This window comes from Procambarus clarkii, chromosome 44, assembly GCF_040958095.1.
Source record: "Procambarus clarkii isolate CNS0578487 chromosome 44, FALCON_Pclarkii_2.0, whole genome shotgun sequence".
NCBI lineage: Eukaryota > Metazoa > Arthropoda > Malacostraca > Decapoda > Cambaridae > Procambarus > Procambarus clarkii.
The window spans coordinates 20,415,467-20,438,141 of NC_091193.1; the positions used below are offsets into that span (position 1 = coordinate 20,415,467).

The 22,675-nt window shown below is 37.4% G+C and overlaps 1 protein-coding gene across 3 annotated transcripts in view; it reads right to left on the minus strand.

The window, feature by feature from the left end:
* The window catches only part of LOC123745291 (short/branched chain specific acyl-CoA dehydrogenase, mitochondrial), a 150,013-nt gene extending 135,822 nt beyond the window's left edge, over nt 1–14,191 (minus strand). For all 3 annotated transcript variants that reach the window (XM_069300769.1, XM_069300771.1, XM_069300770.1), the window contains exons 1-2: nt 14,142–14,191; nt 13,615–13,670 (exon numbers count right to left, since the gene is read on the minus strand). The gene's annotated coding sequence lies outside the window, so the exon portion shown is untranslated. The remainder of the gene's footprint in view (nt 1–13,614; nt 13,671–14,141) is intronic.
* Between the last annotated feature and the right edge of the window lie 8,484 nt (nt 14,192–22,675).

Genomic DNA, 22,675 nt, shown 5'->3' on the forward strand with positions numbered 1-22,675 from the left:
AGACGTTGAAATGGAAGTCTCGTCCTAATCACACACAAAGACCTTGACAAAAGGTCAAAGGTCTTGAGGGTGCGAAAGACTTGTAGTAAATTCCTTACATAAATTTCACAAATACAAAAGTGTGGATTTTTATCCAACCATCTTTATTAGTTGAACTGAAATTGAAATTGAAATCAGTTTATTGAGGTAAAATACACACAAAGGGATGAGGTAGCTGAAGCTATTCTCACCCCGTTCAGTACATCGTGTTCATACATATATAGACAAACAAAAACATATTACCGAACATTCTGAGTGATAAACATATACATTTCTTCCTTTACACATGTAGTATGTTACCAGACGTACACACAAATACTTTTATGGCTAGGTATATAGACAATTTGAAATAGGCAGTCAGACAATTTAAGAAAAGCTACCTGGTTGATGGGGTTCTGGGAGTTCTACTCCCCAAGCCCGGCCCAAGGTCAAGCTTGACTTGTGAGAGTTTGGTCCACTAGGCTGTTGCTTGGAGCGGCCCACAATCTTGTTTCTTTATTAGTTGTATTCATAAGTTCATAAAGAAAAAACATCGCTCGTTATGTAAAGGATATATTTTCAACTCATGAGTGATGAGAAAGCAACACATGAGAGAAAGCCGATATGTAGCAACACTGTGATCCAGGAAACTCTCAAATGAGGACGCTGACCCGGCTGGGTTTGAGTATATATACTCGAGCAGCGACAAGATCCCTCAGTGTAGCAGCGGCGTCTTCAAGGTCAACACTTCAAGACACTCTTGTGAAGGTTGGTGGACACTAAACATAGCCTAGTTACTAGAGTTTAAGGAAGCCTGATCTGGAGCTATGCTTTGTGTAAATGGCTGATTGATGTGTTACATTTCATTCCCCGTAACATGGAGGTCCTTCACATGTGTAATATCGCCACAGTTATATGTATATACATATATATTATTTTTTTTTGTATACAAGTGCACCCTTAAATTACACCAGTGGTGGTACCCCTATATATATATATATATATATATATATATATATATATATATATATATATATATATATATATATATATATATATATATATATATATATATCATAAGAAGTCAGGTTAAAGTAGCCATCTTTAGGACGAGGGATTTTTAGCTGTCCACCGTTTAGGGATGTTAACTTACGGAGTGTCTTTGTTTCTACAAGAGTTTTATGTTGTTGTTTCAGGTTAAATAGTTCACTGTTGATGGTTTGCTTGAGTTGGATAGGGATGTCGTACTGGGTCCATTTGTTTAACAGATGCTCCGCCTGCTCCATAAAGGTTTGGAGGGCTTCCTTCTTCTTGTTTAGTTGATGCCGAATGAGCTCTTGCCTATACCTATAGGTAAACTCTGTATTGCGGATTGCTGGGTCATGTGGGTTTATATTGGTGTATACTGGCAGCAGGTTTTCTTTCAAACATGTTTCATTGAATATGACCGCATATTCTGTATTTATTATTTTCTGGTTTAGGGCTTCTATCCCTCTAACTATTTTCTTAGCATCAGGGCTTAATTGAAATAGGAGTTCTCCAAAACTCATTTTCGTACTTTTAAGGTGAAGAAAAGAAGTGATTTACTATAGAGTGTATTACACTTATTTGTATAATTTGCACGACGTTTCGAACCTCCATGGTTCATTCTCAAGTGAACAGATCTTACAATACTAGTTGATTTTATACCCGCATTAGGTCAGGTGATAATACAATGAAGGTGAAAACATGGGGGATACATAAGGGATAAACATAGGGGCTGCAGAAGGCTTATTGGCCCATACGAGGCATCTCCTATCTAAACACAAAGATTAATCCAGTGTAGTTGGCCTGTTATGTTGGACATTGTCTTCTGTGTTGGCATCGATATGTTCTTGTCTTGTCCTTACTCTCATGGTGGGTAGAGTAAATAGTTCCGTGATTTGGGTGTTCATGGTAGGTCGCTCTATTCTTATGTGAATTGCCTCAAGAATTTGTAATCTTCATTTGTAATTTGTAATTTGTAATTTTGAAGATTACAAATTCGGAGCATCTGTTAAACAAATGGACCCAGTACGACATCCCTATCCAACTCAAGCAAACCATCAACAGTGAACTATTTAACCTGAAACAACAACATAAAACTCTTGTAGAAACAAAGACACTCCGTAAGTTAACATCCCTAAACGGTGGACAGCTAAAAATCCCTCGTCCTAAAGATGGCTACTTTAACCTGACTTCTTATGATCTTACCCAGGACCAACGAGACCTCTTAAATCTTGGTCTAAATTGTCAATTCTTATCTAAACCAAAGATGCATATATATATATATATATATATATATATATATATATATATATATATATATATATATATATATATATATATATATATATATATATATATATATATTAGTGTATATTAGTATATTTTGGTAGCAGTCTTTCCTGTAGACATATATTATTAAATATGACCGAAAAAGTAAGATTAATAATTCTAACACGAATTTTCTCAATCTTTCGTATAGTGAAGCGTAATGTACGAAAGATTGAGAAAATTCGTGTTAGAATTATTAATCTTACTTTTTTGGTCATATTTAATAATATATATAATATATATATATATATATATATAAGCTTAACTAATTTGTTTCTTCATTGTATACAATAATTTATGGTTTCTGCATTCGTTGCAAACGATTATTTACTGTTTCTTCATTCATTACATATGATTATTTATTATTTATGCATTTATGACATGATTATTTACTATTTCGTCATTCATTACGTGATTATTTTCCGTTTCTTCATTCAGATGCGAGGGCTAGTGTTGGTGGCCATTGTGGTTCTACTGGCACAGGTTTATGCAGAAGACACCTTAGCCAAGTAAGTTCTCATGAAGCCTACACACAATTTTTTTGCCACAATGGTTTGTATTAATCCTGTGCTGCAGTGAGAGAATGGGAGATAACATTATTTAGAGGATTCTGTTCCAGCAAATAATGTTTATCCGTGTGGAGTAATGGCGCTCAGGACACCTTTACCAACCAAAACTACACATTTAACACATTAAACTAAAGACAACTTTTTTTTTTAAGAATACTAAGTGTACATGTTGCAAGATCTGATGTCATTAATCGCATTTCATCCTCAATTTCCAGAAATCAAGGGCGCCAGTTGGGAGGATTTCATGGACAAGTCAGCCGCCCAGGGACAGGCCACATAGTGGGTGGTCGCCCGGGGGGAATACATGGAGGTCGCCCGGGGGGAATACATGGAGGTCGCCCGGGGGGAATACATGGAGGTCACTTCCCTGGATAAGAATGGCTACCTAGCGGAGGCGCCTCATAGTACACAGCGGCTTTAAGTCTTGATCTTGTATGTGGCTATTGTGCCACATAGGAGAGATGTTTTTTTCACCCATAGGGTTATAAACCCGTGGAACCGCATACCCGCCGAAGCTTACTAATTCAAAATCCAACTGGATAAAATAAATGTAAATGGGGCAGGGGGGGTCTTTGACAAACCCCCGGCTTCCTGTCCTTGTCGAGGTCACTAGAGATGATGACCCTCAGGTAAATTGTAACTCTGGCTGAAAATATAATTAAAAAATTACTGAAAACAAGTATCTTTATTCCCCCTTAAGCAGTGACCCTACTGCTCTAAAACATATTCTAATTATGCCGCTAAACATGATTGGATATGGACAATAACAACCTTATTTTCACGGTTGGTGATAAATTGTGTGAATTGTGTTACATTTAAAACAAAATTCACCGTTCAAACTTCTCTGTTCACTGTCTGGCTGAACCAAATTCAGCATAAAATAAACACGCTGAATTTTCTTAAAGTCAAGTGAGAGGATATAATCTCAAGACTGGGGAAGGTCAGTAGTATTCAGGGATATTAAGCGTATCAAGACCAACAAGACTTAACAAAAAAAGAACATCCAAAGGGGGATAATTAGCTTTGTTGATAAAAGCGCATGTTCAGCATAAGGTGCAGAACACCAGCTGCTGAGATAAGGCAGCAAATTATTTGAATATCTACTGAATGGACAAAACAAACTTTATTTTTCAAATTTGCAATGGCCAACTGTAACATAAAAATGTTAGGGAAATACTTAGGGTGTACTGGAAAAGTAGTATAGGTGCTGGAAAAGTAGTATGGGTGCAGTAAAGCAAATATGGGGTTTTGTAAACTAGTTTGGGTTCCACGGAACTAAACTGGATGCAGGAGAAGTAGAACAGGTGCTGGAAAATTAGTCTGGGTGTTTAAAGCCAGTATTGTTGTTGAAACTCTTAGTATGAGTGCTGGAAACTAGTATGGATATTGGAAATCCAGTATGGGTGTTGGAAAACAAGTATAAGAGCTAGGAAACTAGTGTGTTGGAAATTAGTATGAGTGTTAGGAAACTTGTATTAATTCTGGGGAACTGGAATGAGCGCTGGGAAGTTAGTACCGGTGTTGGAAACTAGTATAGGTGGTGGAAAACGAGTATCAGTGCCAGAAAACTAGTGTGGAAGCTGGACAACTAGTATAGCTGCTGGAACACTAGTATGGCTGCTGGAAACCCTAGTACGAGTGATGAAACATTAGCATGGGTGTTAAGAAATAAAGGCAGTGTCCCTTCTTTTATTTGCCTATCAAAACAAACTTTAAATGATGGAGGAAGATTTAATTACGTAATAAACTATAAATTTGCTTTACTTTGTGAAGCAGAATGAAGTAAATTAGAGTTTATAGTCATATAATCATTTCAGCGTCATGGGATGTGTGTAATGCATCGGGAAAACAAATTATACTGTAATTGGTAAAGTTAACTTATCAAGAAATACACAGCTGATGTGGAACGCAGGATAATTAATTATTACCAGTAACAAAATAAGTCAAAATTATATTATTAGAAGTCAAAGAATCATTTATTATAGTTTACTGATAATAAAGATCAATACAATATTTCATGTAACTTCACTTGGGAAATGTTATTCTCAGTGGTAAAAATAAACTATGAAAACGGCTAATAATAAAAGCTGATGTTTGTTAATATCAGTTGTAGGTAAATAATTTAAGAAATGCAAATTCTATTTTTAGTAACGTTGAAGAATTATTTTTTAATAAGCACGAATCTAATCTCGTTCTATTTAAGTGCATTTAAAGTAGTGGATTATGCTCAAAATTTTATTGCTCATTTTAACTTTATCAAAATTTTCAACCTGCTCATCCTGAGAGATTAATAACCGAAATTGAGAGATATAGCATCAACGTCCAAATATAGCCTATATAATTAGATCAGGAAACGGTTAACATATAAAAAGAGGCAGACAGCATAAATGGAGTGAGATTTTCCTTGCTGTATGTTGTACAGCTTTAGACAATCTAATACAAAAGTTACTAACTTTTTAAAACTTAGAATGTATTTACGGACTAGGCTCTCGGAAAAGTAGGCAGAAATCAGCGGTAGCCTCTTGAAGTTTTAGTAAACTCAAAGACTGATAAAGAGAAAAGAACTTACTCTCTTGAATGCCGCATAATGATGTGAAATATAACTGAATTACAAAAATAAATAGATGACAGATATACAAAGTTGTATAAATATGCTATTTAAACTACACAATCAAGACCATATTGGACAAATTTAGATGTCAAAATGGTCGACAATAGAGAAGCAGACATCTGGAACAAACTTAAAAGGAGCATCACTGAAGATAAAACGTGACAAGTTTTAAAATATGATATACAGATACGCAATTCAAAATTAATAAAAGTAAATGGGGCCCACTCTCCCCTGGACTAGTAGACCTATCCAGAGTCTTACTGGCGCTCTTAACCACATGTACGTACGATCAAAAGTATATGAATAGTGCCTTTTCACTTATAGGAGATTAAATTAAACACCTCATATAAAATACAGAAAATAAGAACAATATTATGAGGTAGAAAGGAAAAATAGTAAGATCAAAACTATATGAATAGTGCCTTTTCACTTATAGATTAATTTAAACACCTTATACAATACAGAAAATAAGCCAAATATTATGAGGTAGAAAGGAAAACAAACACATAAATTATCGAAAGTGAATGTTTGCATATATTGGCATCACAAAACAATATGAAAATGTCCCAATTAATGATATTCAGCGGGGATTTCAAATTAAAATCAGATTAAAATGCAGATAAAATTACATCTACCAAATGAAAATAATAAAGAAAAGAAAAGAAAACCCTCACTTTCATCTTTTGACTTAAAGTTTGGCGAGGTATGTATAGCATAGAAAACTCAAGAATGATGTTTATTTCTTGCTTAAAGGAAGCAGACGTGGACGAGGCAGAGCAGAAAGGGTTGATATTGTATATAGCCGTGAATATATAGAATGAAAAGATCCAAGGCTGAACAGGAAGCCGGGAGAATGTACGTCTGTTTGCTCTAAAATATGCAACAATGGGTGGCTCTGTCATGATTTCACAGGTTTTAATATGATGCCAACTAACAAACTGTTTTTATCTTCTCTTCTTCCATTTAGTACAAAAATATAATGGATGTAAACGTTGTGGTGTGCAGCGTTGAACTATAGAGAGCGTGTTCTTCAATTTGAGTGTTTTGACCTTGCAAACTTACTGTACTATTGTTGAATTGTACCCACGTATTGTCTGTGACAAGTCTTTTGTCAACTTCCTTCTGGATTTCCCCTAATTGTCATCACTTCCTACCTGTATACATCTCCAAATATAAAATTACAAAGCTCTACCATCTCAACACTGAAACCAAAGATATAAAAACACTATGAAATATGTACGAGAGAGCCCGAGCCTCCAAACAAACTATGCAAACAGGCCTCTGAAAATTGTTACGGGATGCGATCTTTATGTTGTCAATAAAATATGCAAGCTGGAATCTCAGTCAAGTGATTAGGATGTTCCACTTCCTGGGTCTATAAATCCCGGGACCACCCATGGTGTGGGCTCACTCACTCGTCGCGTCTGACTCGGCTTGCAACCTGCGCTCCTTGCACACACACACAAGGTTTGCCATTTTCCATTTTGAATTTTTTATATTCTAAATTTTAAAGGTTTTTGAATGATTAATATAATACGAGAATTTTCAAGAAAACTTTTATAACAGAGGCTGAATATGTTAGCGTTGAGTACCAGTTGTTTAACTTGAATGTATAACTATCTTGATAATAATAATAATAATAATAATTCTTATAGGCGAAAAACCCAATCTGGTTTTTTGTGAAACTTAGGAGTGAAAATCTTGGTGTATTATTTTCATAAGTTTCACAAATACACGAGTGTGGGTTTTTTATCCTGTTATTATCTGTGAGAAGACATTACCATTACTTAATAAATGTTATTTAAAAAATACACAAAATAGTATTATACAGTGGTTTTTTAATAATTGTTAAACAGAATGCATATTTAATAAGGACACTATTACGCAAAGAGTTTCAGGCATAACTTAAAATAATTCGGTTAGGTTGTTTAGAGGTTTGATACTATAATACTATACTATACAAGAAATTTAGCAACACACCATTATATATATATACTGTATATATATATATATATATATATATATATATATATATATATATATATATATATATATATAATGGGGCAATCATTTTTGGCCAATGGGACAACTTGAACCGACGTTATAGTCGTGATTCCCAGACACAAGAGGTCGTAAAGCTGCGAACACCAATACCTCCAGTCAGAGTGTAGACGGGGACAATTTTAAAATCCTGTTTGGGCAGTGGTTTGGGTCTCTAGAACCTGCCAGTGAATTCAATAGAGTTCCGGGTTGGTTGGCTTTTGTCTCAGCGTGGCTGAGTGGATTAAGGTAAGTGTCTGAGAATCACTAGAACTCCGGTTCAAGTCACCCAATTGCCCCAAAATACATGCTTTAAAACTATCTCTAATGTATCAGTAATTAAATGAAGCGTCGTGAAATATAGGTGAAGAATCGACATGTTTTTTTTAACTCTTTTTGTGACTTTTTTGGGAAGCATTATCAGCACGATCACTGGCAACAATTGGCTGGATAACAGGTGTTGCTAAACCAGGACTATGTCACATGAAAGACACAGATGCTCATTCTTACATTCAAAACACAATTTTCATCCATACATTTCAAACAAAAATGTCAATCCTTACATTCAAAACACAGGTGCCCACTATTACATTCCGAACACAGGTGTCCATCCTTACATTCAAAACACAGGTGCCCACTATTATATTCTGAACATAGATATCCACTTTTACATTTCATACACAGCTGTAATTCATCACAAAATAAAAATGTGTATATATATTTAACAAAGTAATACTAAACAGTTTTAAACCTTTAAAAATCTCTTTTAGTATAGATTTTCTGTGATTATAGTATAGATTTTTCTAGAGGCTGAGAGATGAAGATGTTAACATGTCTGACGGCGGGGCTAGTGATGATAGTGGGCAGCCTAGCCCAGCAGGACGCTGACGGCGACAACTTACCTAGTGAGCAGTAAGTCATCCCAAGCATCTATTTATACTATATATTTTAATGGTGTCCGGCTGTTCCCGGGTCTCTTTTTCCCCAACCAACCTTCTGCCCGCCCTGGCCCCCCCCTTCTTTCTCTCGCTCCCACCCACCCCCATCAGAAAATATATTATTACGAAGCACTGTAATTCCCGATCAACTCTATGGGAAACACACCAAATATTTCAGATTTTACTTCATGAAAATCGCATAGGGGTCTCTATAAATACCGTAATTTCTTAAACCATTTCACTTGGGCCGACACAGATTGTGGGCTGTTACAAACATGATATATCTTGGGAAGCTGAGCGAGGCTAGCACCAATCTTATGGCCTCCAACCTCGGACAAAGACATTCAATTATATTGATATAGATGTTTTGTCAATATAAGTCTCAAAAACGCAATAATATATGTAAAACAATTTATGAATATTTTTTAATTTAAATTTTTTATTTAAATAACGTTATTGTCAACTTCGCAGGCAAATTTATATTATTATTATCATTATTTATATATATGATTGCTATATTTGTGTGTTTTCTGTAAGCCGTAACACAATGTAATTATATAAATTATAAATGTATAAAATAATAAAAAGTAGGGGCGATAGAACAATATACCCAAGAAGTGTTCAGAGAGAATCTGCAGCGTCTGAATACACTGTTTACTCTCCTTCTATATATATATATATATATATATATATATATATATATATATATATATATATATATATATATATATATATAAATTTCCACAGGCCCCGCAGTTATCTCCAGTCAGTCTTCAACTCTGCTCAAGGTCTCCAAGTGGCTTCCCACATAGGCGGCAGACCCATCAACGGCATTAAGCCAAACTCTAGAGAGCGACCCATCTACGGTGTCAGGCCACACTCTGGAGAAATTCCCAGCTACGGTGTTTTGGGAGCCTCCGACAGCTGTAGGTACTGGTGTAGGACTCCAGAGAATACATTCTACTGTTGCGACTCTTCCACAGTGCGTACTTCCACGTTTAGACCAGGTGGGTGGTGCTTTGTATTCAGAACAAGTCTGAAGAGTTTTGGTCCGTGACAGATTATTTTGAGATCAACTTTTAAGTTTTCCACGCTAGAAAATTCTATGTAATCAGTATATATTCCAACACTATTTTCCAAATCATTTAAATTCTTCTTCTGGTCTCTCTTTTTGAAGTTCTTATTTTAGGTGTTCGTTCACCTATTCTCTCTATATATATAGTTTTCAATTTTCCAAATTAAAAGTACAACATTCCTTGTCTGCAGCTCGCGTTGGGTGCTGTCCTCCGGTGCGCCCAGACTGTCCAAGGACGTATTACCCGCAGGCTCCAGTAACCTGCGTCCACGACTCCTCCTGCAGCAACACCTCTGACAAGTGTTGCTACGACAGATGTCTGGAACAACACGTGTGTAAACCTTCCCAGCCCTGTTCAGGGTAACGTTAGGTTAAGTCTACAACACTGGCGTGCCTCATTCACAAGCCATAAATGAGTTAACTCTACAAAATCCTCTGCTGATTATGTCTTAAGGCTTTTCATAAATGCAGTGTGTTCGCAATTTTGGAAAGAAATTTTGTGTGAAGGCGTTGACCTGCAGATTAAAAATTTAAGTGAATAATGCAGCGGATTATTCTGTACCATTTGTAGCTTTAGTTGTCAAAAATACCAAGTTAACTGTATTGTAAGGCTGCATTTTTATTGACACAGGTGTTATATAATATCTTCAGGACCATAGGGTTCAAAATTGCATTAGTTTCGTTAACGTTAGTTTCTATCGGATTCTTTTTATTGCTGTATACAATAAAAAAAAGTTAAAACAAATAGTGATATTTGTATGTCTAAAAAAATATATAATTAAAATTTCCTCTGCACTTTTTCTTTTATTTTGAATGTGGTACTAATAATGTTTCTGTGCCCAGCCAACTCCACGTACATAGGGTTCCTTAACGTACTTATGCCAACATTAAACTTAATATTTTTTTTTATTTTTGTGTTTATTGATCTCCAAACTAGGAACAACAACTGCGTTCGATTTGTTAAATGGGGTGGTTTATCCCGTAGAGTGCGTTCGGTTTGTCGCGCACAGGGTCGTATTGTTCAGTAGCTTGCTAGTGCAAGCTACTGAACATATGGCCCTGTATGGCTAACCATCCTGCGAGATGGGGACTTTTATTCACTCTTGTGTTGCTGATGATATCCTCATAATGCACCCAGAGTTTGCCAGTGCAGACTACTTATCACATGTCTGTATGACTAACCATCCTGTGTGATGGGGATTTTTAGCAGCACGTAGCTAGCTTTTTGACACACTGTACTCTCCTTCATATAGTCTAAGGTAGCTGCACAAATACAGATGTACCTAAATGCATTAATAAAAAAAGTGTGTTCTAAGCTTCCTGCGAGATGGGAACTTTTAATATCACTGCTACAGTATTCTCTCTTGTGTTTATGATATCCTCATAATGTAACCAGAGTTTGTCAGTGCAGACTATTTATCACATGCCTCTGTATGACTAACCATCCCATGTGATCGGGATTTTTAGCATAACGTAGCTAGTTTTTTTTACACACTGTACAGTAATCCCCTTCATATAGTCTAGCGTGGCTGCACAAATGCAATGTACCTAAATGTGATGATAAAAAAAAGTCTGTTTGCAACATAACTCACAGTAATTACAACTTCAGTACACTAAGTCACTGTCAAACTCACAGCTCTGAGGACCTTACAAATTGCCACAATTAATTTATAGTGAGTTAGCTGTCAGCTGGAACAGTCTATAAGCACATGCATATGGATCTAGATAAAGTGAAGTGTAAAGTGTGTGAACAAAGACAGTCACACACTAGAACATTACATTTTACAGTGTACAAATTTTGCCATTTAGAAATAAAACCAAAATTAAATTCTGAAATACTTTCACTGTATCCATATTTCGTTTCCTAATAGATAAATAACATTTATGTGAATGAATGGACTGCTACTGAAAACCATAAACAACTCTACAAACCACAAAGAGTCCTACGTCTAATGTATACACAAACAACAGAACCCTATTTCCAATGTATAATAATATATTGTTAATACATAGAAGTTGCAGTGTAGTTACTACATGTTAATGTAATTATAAGGTGTGCACAATTATAATTATCGATATGAAATTTCCGCCGAGGTTTGATTAAAACCTTTAATGCCCCTTGTAAATCCTTTTCACTACCGCTCACATGATGAGTATGAAGTGCACAATAAATTAGCCGCCTCCGATGGCAACAATAAAGAAAACAATAAAGACAATACATTTTATATGTTAAACTCATTTTAATTAAAAATACTCAATGAAGTAGGCTCTTTGTCTACTCCAGTACTATACTGCTAGGCTGCTTGTGGCTCTTTTAAACTCAAAATTGCTCACGCTGCAAGCACTCGGCAGTGACACAAAAGTAATGAATCGAGCAGCCATTCAACACAAAAGCCATTAAGGATGTCTTCTTTAAAGTTAATACATTGAACTTAAAGAACTGGTAAATACACGTCTAAAATCTACAGGAATTTGGCTTTAGCAGTCAAATTCAAATTCCATCAAATATTAATGTTATGAAATGCATCACAAGAAAATAAATCATGGAAATGTAAACACAATTTAAATCGAAATGCATGAAATCCTACAATCATTCTCCTGAACGAATACTAACTCAAGAAGAAGGGAGAGAGAGAGTTACTTAGCTACAAAAATGGGGCTGATGCCGATCAGCTGAATAGCTTCGAGTCCTTCTGGCTCCCAAATGTCCTCACTGATGGGCTGGAAACTTCCTTATTCTCAGGAGGAATTGGTGTCGCGATGAACACTTCCAGCAACTGTCGGCACAGAAGGCTTCGCTCTTCGTCCCTTTGTTCATGTTCATGTTCAAGAAAAGCTGCAGAGATACTTTTTTCTGGCAGCCGTGCATTAAGGGAATCAGGAGGTGGGGAGAGGAGTTAACAGTGGCTCTGGCATTTTCTCACCACACGAGTTAAACTCCAGTTATAAATCCAATTTACCTGCCGATGACATCAGGTAAACCTGTGAGTTAATAAGAACTCCAGGTCCTAACTGCAGTCCTGTGTCAGTGCAGTGTGTAGCTCTTCCACTAGGCTACCGTCCCGCACATCACTGACATCAAGTTACTACTCACACCGCTACTGCAGCTGTCTTTGCTCTCACAGGGCCACTGCACTGCCCAAACTTGCAACCGCAAAACATCACTGCAAACTTTTCACTTCAATGCTTACTGCACTGGCTTTACTGGATAAGAATATTACAGGTCACTCACACCGTGACTGTTTCACTGCACTGTTCTTACCTCAGACTGCAAAACCAATCCCTCCTGATCTGGACTGTCCTTAGCGATGAAGCTAAGGACAGTCAAGGCTTGACTTCTCCCCGCGTGAACTGTGGAGAAGTCAAGCCTTCTCGGCGCCAAAACGTCTCTCAGAGTGACGACACTTCAGCCGCCATCTTGGACAAATCATAGCTAGGCTACCCTCTTCCACCTTTTCAAAACTTAAAACTTTAATTTCTCCAAAGTATTACAACTTTCTGCCTTCGTGTAACAAGTAAAACGTTCTCTGGCCTTCTACGATGCCTTAATAGGCGAGAAAATGACTCTTGAAGCCAGGAAAGGTACGAAACAAGACGGCAATCGCAAAGACAGGTTCTTGAAGTGTTGGAGTGTAATGTCTTACTGATAATATGGCTCCTTGTCGACAAGTGTTCCCGCAATCCAATAAATGGCCAAGCTCCCACTATAATACAATCTGTGTACACGAGAAATTTGGATGCCGGAAATACCTACTAAAATTTGACGTCCAGTATATTGAACTAGAAGGGAGGGAATTATCAGGGGAAAGTGCAATGTCATTACGACTATATAACACTTAGAAGGGGTCAGGATAAGGATTTGGGATAGGACGGAGGGAAGAATGGTGCCCAACCACTTGGACGGTCGGGGGATTGAACATCGACCTGCATGAAGCGAGACCGCCGCTCTACCGTCCAGCCCAAGTGATTGGGCATTAGCATAATAAATTAATAAGTTACAACACTTACCTTACAAAGTGCCAGTCACTCAATATTCCCGAGTAGGCCTGATAATACCAAAGGTGCTGCAAGATGAATTTAGCAGTAGTTAATTCATTGTGCTCCTAAATGACTGTTCTAGACAATGCTATATTACTCCTTAAGACACCTTAAGGCGTAATATAGCACTGACATTAAAACCCACCCAATAAATATACATTCTGAGCCGAATGTATATTCGGCTCAGAATATACATTCGTATATGCATATATAATGTGTACGAATATACATTCGTACACATATATATTCGACTCAGAATATACATTCTGAACCGAATGTATATTCGGCTCAGAATATACAGAATTTATATCCCAATAATATACAGCTGAGCCGACCAGTTCCTTTAAACTATGACGGTCGAGTCCTGGCACTCAGAAATCTATTATAAGAGAAAATCCCTCCACAACAAAATCACAGCACTGTATCAACACGTAATCATTAGCAACATGTCCGAAAGATTAAACTTAACCCGAGCAGAGATTATAAAGGGTACTTACCCAACTAACAGCAGCCCTGACAGTCACCCAACCACACACTAGGACATCACACAGTCAACTGAGTTTCAAGAGCCTGTGGAGCTCTTACTTTGAAGACAACACGGAGCCAAATCTACGTCTTTCTCTAATAAGAGTTATACAAATGAACACTGGATATATTGGTAAGTGCAGAAGATACAAACTATTCTTTACAATATTATTTACAATCTCTAGTTACATATTGTACATATAATTCCATCCTGGTTGTTCTAAAGATAAGACACAATGGTGGGAGGGTCAACAATCTGGCAACACTGCATTAGCTTTGACGAAACCAGCAAACTGGAAAATTTCGAATCGTCAACAGTTGCCTCAGACTCTGGCATATATGATATATAATATAACTATTATCTACACAGAGGCAATGGACTGATGGTTGCTCCAAAATAAGTAATATGCACGAACTCACACGCAACATGCAAAAGTCATAATACGTAAATAAAAAGATTAGCAGCTTCTTAAGGTATATGTAATTACATCATTTGCTTACACTAATTAGCTACCTTAATGGAACATGCACTATACGAATTAAATAATAAGTCAACCTTGACTCACTCTTAAGATACAATATTTAAGAATGTTAAGGAAATTTGTATAGGCAAGCCTAATGCCATAATTATCTTGTAGCGGATTTACATGCAAATAAATGGGGGTAGAAATAGCCTAAGCTACTCTATCCCTTTGAGATGTATTTTTTTCTTGTCTCAATAAACATACTTGAACTTGAACTTGAAATGCTAATAAGAATTCAATTAAATATCATCTTGACTTCAACATGACCAATAATAAAATAATCAGCATTGCTAACCCTGCGACAAGATGCGAAACCATTCTAAAGATTGCATAACATGTGTTAAACTAATAATTCCGTGTTAGTGAGAACAAGTTATCAGACCTATCGTAAATCCCTCCCAAATAATAATAATAATTAATAATAATAATTCATTGTTTCGTGAGACAGGCAGCCACTTTAACCCGTCCTCGACTCAAGTTCACTCCATCCAGCGGTCGACCCCACAGACGCATTCATAAATTTTAACATGCTGTCATTCAAAACGGGAATTTTCTCAAATATAAATTATTATTATAATATATCAGCATATTGTGCATATATAGGCATAGCTTAGGTTAGGTGTTTAGGTTCTGTTGGCGATTATATGTATTTATAGTACGTGGGTGAAGTAGCGTTGTGGTTCGAACAAAATTCGTCAGTGAAGCACTTGTTCCGGAAGTGTTCGAACGAAATCAGTTGTGAGTCGTGTGTAAACCGCTTTTCATTCATAAACAGGGGGTTTAGCGGGCACATGGAATGGACTTTGGGTCTTTGTTTGGAGGACGGGCTGGCCAGTTTATACATATTGTATATGTTAGGCTTATATACTGACCCTTTCCAGGATGCAACTCCACAACAAGCTGACTAACTTCCGGGTACTTATTTACTGCTTGGTGGACAGGGGCATTTGGTGATAGGAAAAGCGCCCAACCATTTCTGTGCCGGCCGGGATTCGAACCTGGAATTCTCGACTGTGAGTCGAGAACGAACCCATCCGCACTACCGGGACTAAAATTCCAATAACAATAATTTGATTAACATAATCATAGCCTAGTAATATATCAACACTTCAGAAAGTGCCAGGCAAAGTGACATTGAGGATGCATAGATTACTAGATCTATTCTTTCATTACAAGAGGTGGGACGATAAATTAAATCAATATCCATTTGATGTAATTGTCCACACAATGAACATTATGCATATTAAAACACATTAAATGATTTATTAATTTTAAAAGAAGTGTAATATAACAATAGATTAATATGCGCCAGCCTAATAATTAATCATATTAACTAATCGCTGGACCTATATGTATAAGTGTCTAATTAATTACTGCATATTTTATTAATAATTTATTTTACAAATACAATAAAGTACAAGTTGTACCTGATACGATAGTGTTATTGTGAGGTGTTTTGAATCAGACAAGGAGGATACAGACTCCGAGTTGCCTAGACTAGGGCGCTATACTATTATATATACATATAAACAGGGTCTGTACCTATTCCCCGCTCTGCCCTTCACTCCTAATCTTCCCCCTGTCCCCCTCTCTTTTCATCTTACAGCTTCACTCTAACCATCTTCACTATTCACTATTTTCATCACTATAACCCAGATTCGTTTTAGAATATATAATGAAAATGCGTGGTAAACTCTATGGAAAACACATCTGTGATTTAATTTCAGACTTAATGGAAATCGCACACGTGGGTGGGTAACAGGCTGATGCTTCTTAAAGAATTTAACTTAGGCCGACCACGACCAGGCTATGCCCGTCCCGTACCACACCCCATTCCCCCTGCAACGTTGGGTGAGGCTGTCCCCCAAGCAATTGGCCTCCAACTTTAGACAAATAGACATTCTCTCTTAGTATAGACTGGGAGGGATACCCAGTAGTGCTCAGGATAGTCTGCCTCTCTCCTTATTCCCATCCCACCCTACGCCCCTCATCCCTCCTCTAATCTTTCCTCCTCATCATTAAAAACTCTACGGGAGTCGCACCGTATATTTTACAACTGATTCGATAAAAATCACATAGGGTGGTTATAACTGCTAGTATTTCTTAGAGCATTTAACTTAGGCCTAACACCCGGTCATGGCCAAGAAGCATCACTTGACTCGCCTGGTTGATACCTGGTTGATGGGGTTCTGGGAGTTCTTCTACTCCCCAAGCCCAGCCCGAGGCCAGGCTTGACTTGTGAGAGTTTGGTCCACCAGGCTGTTGCTTGGAGCGGCCCGCAGGCCCACATACCCACCACAGCCCGGTTGGTCCGGCACTCCTTGGAGGAATAGATCTAGTTTCCTTTTGAAGATGTCCACGGTTGTTCCGGCAATATGTCTTATGCTCGCTGGGAGGACGTTGAACAACCGCGGACTCTGATGTTTATACAGTGTTCTCTGATTGTGCCTATGGCACCTCTGCTCTTCACTGGTGTTGAATGTTAGACCACCGGAGGCGGGAAGATTGTTGTTGTTATCGATTAAGCTACTCGGAACAAGTTCCAAGTAGCACGGGCTATGGTGAGCCCGTAGTGGACTTACCTGGCACAGGAGCGGTGGCGGGAAGAGCACGTACGCGTTGTTATACTTTATGAAACGGGTCGACAAGGGCATTTGTGGTGGGAGGCCTCCGACGAGAATTAACACCCATTGTCAGTTGCAGCCCTTGGAACCGCATTTGTGGAGTGTTATGGAGGTCAGGCATTACTGTCTAGTACCCATTATATATTACTAGGAGGGGTACCCGGGGGGAGCCCGGTGGGCTTCCCCATGACCCCCCTCCCCCTCCAATAGTCGCCCCCCATTTTTCTCCACTCACCCCCCCCCCCCCCCTCCATCCCTTAGTCCTTCCTGCCCATCCTCTCATCCTCCCTCCACACCCCATCTCCCCTTCCCTTCGACCTCCCTCCCTCATTCCCACTCCTTCCCCTTCCCACATTCCCTCCTCCCTTAACCCCTCTTCCCTTTCATAAAAAATATTAAGGAGCAATAAAAGTACTGTATGGATTTAAGGATTTTTTTATGTTGACGAAAAACTCTTCGGTCATATCCATCAATATTTCACACTTGATCAGAAATGAACCCGTGGGAATCGGATGAGGGGTGTGAATAATTACTAATAGTTCTTAAATTATTTAACTTAGGCCTACCTCGACCAGCCTATGTCCGTCCTGCGCCCAAGACCATTTCCCCTATAAGTTTGAGTAAGGCTCGCCTCAAGCGTGTGGCCTCCAACTTTGGACAAAAAAGTGACAGGTATTCTCTTATAGGTATTGATATATTTTATCTACATGAGAGATTAGAAAGCAAATTTTTTATTTTAATAATCATGATATGGCTTTTTTATTTGAGGTAAACTAGATATGGTTTTTTTATTTGAGGTAAACTAACTCAGTAAATTAACAACACTTAAATATGCCTATTATTCCATAACTCTGCTTAAAGCAGGTAAAATTAAGCCTCTATTAAATAGCAGTTAATGATATCAATATAATTTACTTATCTCATTAATTTGTTTTGCAAGATGAATATAAGAACAAATATCTTCCTACTTGGCAAAATAGACCTTGGCCACTTAGCGGCTATCAAACAGAAGAGAAGATTGACCAGAATGCATCTTCCGTGCTTTCCAGGAAACATTCGACAATGTCAACTGCAAATTAATCACCCCAAAATAAGTGACAAGTTCAAGTTCAAGTTCAAGTATGTTTATTGAGATAAGCAATAAATACATCTCAAAGGGAGAGAGTAGCTTAGGCTATTTCTACCCCCCCCCCCCCGGAAATAAGTGACTACTAGAGATTAATCCCAACTCATAAATGATTCCTGGAGATTAATCCTGTCAAACAAATTATTACCGGGATATTAGTCCCAACAAATAAAGGGCTACTGCAAATTAAATCTGACAAATGTAAAATACTGGGAATGGTGTGGGCGGAAGAAGGAGCAATATCGTTATAAAGGATGGTAGCTACATGACTCAGAAAAAATATGATGACCTTAGAGTGGAACTCACGCCGGAAGGGCGCATAAAAAACTGCCATCAGCGAACACAAAACTGTCTATCTATCTATCTATCTATCTATATATATATATATATATATATATATATATATATATATATATATATATATATATATATATATATATATATATATATATATATATATATATATGTATGTGTGTGTGTGTGTATCACGAAAATAAACACGTGATTAAAAATGTGACAGTATCAGACCACGGAGGAAAATTGAAACAGGAATTTCCTTAAAAATTTCTCTCTCTCTCTCTCTCTCTCTCTCTCTCTCTCTCTCTCTCTCTAGAGAGAGAGAGAGAGAGAGAGAGAGAGAGAGAGAGAGAGAGAGAAATAGATAGATAGATATATAGATAGATAAATATGTTTCATTGAATATGACTGCATATTGCGTGTTGATTAGTTTCCTGTTTAAGACTTCTATCCCACTAACTAATGCTCTTGTATCTTGGTTTAATGGGAAGAGGATATCTCCGAATGTGATATTTGTTTAAGGTTGGCTAAATTAACAAAAACTAACTATAATGTATTATTCTTAATATAAATTACACAATGTTTTTAACCTACATGGTTCATTCTCAAGTGAGGAATGACAAAACTCTTGTTAAAAACAAGAGACAAATACAAAAGCAGTGTTCGAAGCACAAACAAGTAATCAATTAAAATATTATACACAGCCTATGTTGAATGTTGTTGTTGTTGTTTAAGATTCGCTACCTGGAACAAAAAGTTCCAAGTAGCACGGGCTATGGTGAACCCGTAGCGCCTATGTTGGAGTCGGACTAGTATAGTCCGATAAGTGACGCCGGTTTGAAATCTACTCCTTACAACACTTACCAAATGTATACCTTCTTTGATCTTTTAAAAATACTGATATCTGAGATAAGCAGCTACAACTTCGAGATTATGGTTAATAAGCAACTGAATTTCAAATGCGTTAGACGGGAGTAGAACTAGAGGAGACATTATACAGACGTATAAGATACTAACATATTGACAAAGGGGAGAACAACAAATTATTTAAAGAGAAGCAGAACGAGAGGATCACAGCTGGAAACTGGAAACTCAGAATAAACAGATGACACCCAGAGATATACAAAAGTATACATCAATGTGAGTGTATTGGATGGATGAGATTTATAGATAGAAGACGTAGTTGAAGCGGTAACAAAACACAACTTTAAAAGTCAATACTGTATGACATAATCAACTAAAACTGTGAGCAGATTTGCACGGAATAGGCTACCTTAAACAGGAGAGGCGAGTTCAAGAGATATTTCTCACTTCCCACAACTGCTATTGGGTAAGAACTATTAGGTAAGAACACATATACCCACGCACATCCCAAAACACACACACACACACACACACACACACACAGAGTGTAAACAATGACTGTACAACAGTCATTGTTATATAGATATAAAGACCATTTCCGTAACAGGCCACACCTCTCCACCTTCAACCAAAATTCCCACTCGTTTGTTTAAATGACACATTGCTTAGGTTCCCCTCGCCCGCTTGTGGGATTTAGTTTAAAACCGAGTTTTGTTTTTTTTGGCATAAAACTGCTGTATGTTAACTGTTATAATAGGAAGTTTTAATAGGAAGTCCTCAAGCGTTGTGCCTCTCAGAGTGTACGAAAAGATAGAGGGAAGAGCTGTACTCTTTCATCTTTACGTACCTCGTGCTGAATCATTATTTGATACTAGTGGCTGTGCTTTGAATTATCTAGAATAACTAGTTCCACTGCGTACAGTATATGTTCTAACAGTTCAACCGGCCAATACAAATTAACATCATACAATGTTATTTGTATTATCCCTCAGAAACTTTAGTCCCGTCATATGATTGATTCCAAATATTCTATCTTGTATGCAAGGTATATTTAGTTCTTTCCATACATTGAGAACATTGGTAGTTATTGGACAGCCAAGTATAATTCAGCCCATCTTCCAGTTTTGGTAGTTCTTATGGCAACGACGAGGACCATAGTGTGTGTGTGTATATATATATATATATATATATGTTTCATTGAATATGACCGCATATTCTGTATTTATTATTTTCTGGTTTAGGGCTTCTATCCCTCTAACTATTTTCTTAGCATCAGGGCTTAATTGGAATAGGAGTTCTCCAAAACTCATTTTCGTACTTTTAAGGTGAAGAAAAGAAGTGATTTACTATAGAGTGTATTACACTTATTTGTATAATTTGCACGACGTTTCGAACCTCCATGGTTCATTCTCAAGTGAACAGATCTTACAAAACTAGTTGATTTTATACCCGCATTAGGTCAGGTGATAATACAATGAAGGTGAAAAACATGGGGGGATACATAAGGGATAAACATAGGGGCTGCAGAAGGCGTATTGGCCCATACGAGGCATCTCCTATCTAAACACAAAGATTAATCCAGTGTAATTGGCCTGTTATGTTGGACATTGTCTTCTGTGTTGGCATCGATATGTTCTTGTCTTGTCCTTACTCTCATGGTGGGTAGAGTAAATAGTTCCGTGATTTGGGTGTTCATGGTAGGTCGCTCTATTCTTATGTGAATTGCCTCAAGAATTTGTAATCTTCTTGAATCTTGGGTTTTGTCTATTATGCAAGTATTCTTGTTCAACATTTCTCTTGTTAGAGTAATGTCATGGGCTTGTCTCATGTGATTCCTAGGGGCACCAGATTGAAGATGGCATGTCAAACGCCTCGTCAGCTTGGTCGACGTCATACCTATGTACTTACATTGAAGGTTACATCCTTCGTGGGGGCAAGTGTACATGCATACAACGCTTGACTGCTGTAGAGGGTTCTCCGTCGGCTTCGGGCTGTTTTTGATAAGGAGTTCGGAAGTCTTCTTGGTAGAAGAGTGTAATACACTCTATAGTAAATCACTTCTTTTCTTCACCTTAAAAGTACGAAAATGAGTTTTGGAGAACTCCTATTCCAATTAAGCCCTGATGCTAAGAAAATAGTTAGAGGGATAGAAGCCCTAAACCAGAAAATAATAAATACAGAATATGCGGTCATATTCAATGAAACATGTTTGAAAGAAAACCTGCTGCCAGTATACACCAATATATATATATATATATATATATATATATATATATATATATATATATATATATATATATATATATATACATTATATATATACGTCGGTATATATATATACATATATATACCGACGTACAACGAAATCAGAAAGTAGAAATCGTCACTATTGAGTTGGACAAACCGGAAAACTATTTTTACTTGTGTTGCAAAGACTAAACTAACCTTCCTAGGCCTAATACACGATATCTGAGGCCTAATATAGTACATGTGTGCTATACTAGGCCTAGGAATATTAAAGTTTGCTTTTTAGGTTCATTTTTTATAAAAGAATTCCTTACGAGTCAGTATACTTCTATCTAAAAGCTAAGTATGTACGAATTCGTGACTATTGACAATCGACAAAATGGGTACCATCTAAACAGGAGGATGGGTTCCATAATTCTGAGGGCTTCATTTTGCATTTTTTCCAGTCTATCACTGAGAGTTTACTTTAGTCCTGGACTATGTTCCAGACTAAAGCATACTTGCTAGTTGGTCAGTACGTTAACAGGCCTAAAACCCAACACCGACGTAAGAGAAGGACCTTGAGGGGGAACTGGGAATTGAATGCGCCGCGCGCAATGATATAGTCCCGCGCAATTGATCGTTAATTATCATATCAATATTTGCGGGGACGTTACGGGACCTCTAACAGAGCGCAGAGGACTGTGCACATTTTAAGTTAATCATATTTCAATGATACGTGGAACAGACAGGCCTGACCTTAGCCACGTGGGTTTTGTTTATGTCAGCGTAGACCTCGCCCTTTGTACGGGTCTGTGTATATAGAGCGGTGAGACAAGGGAGAT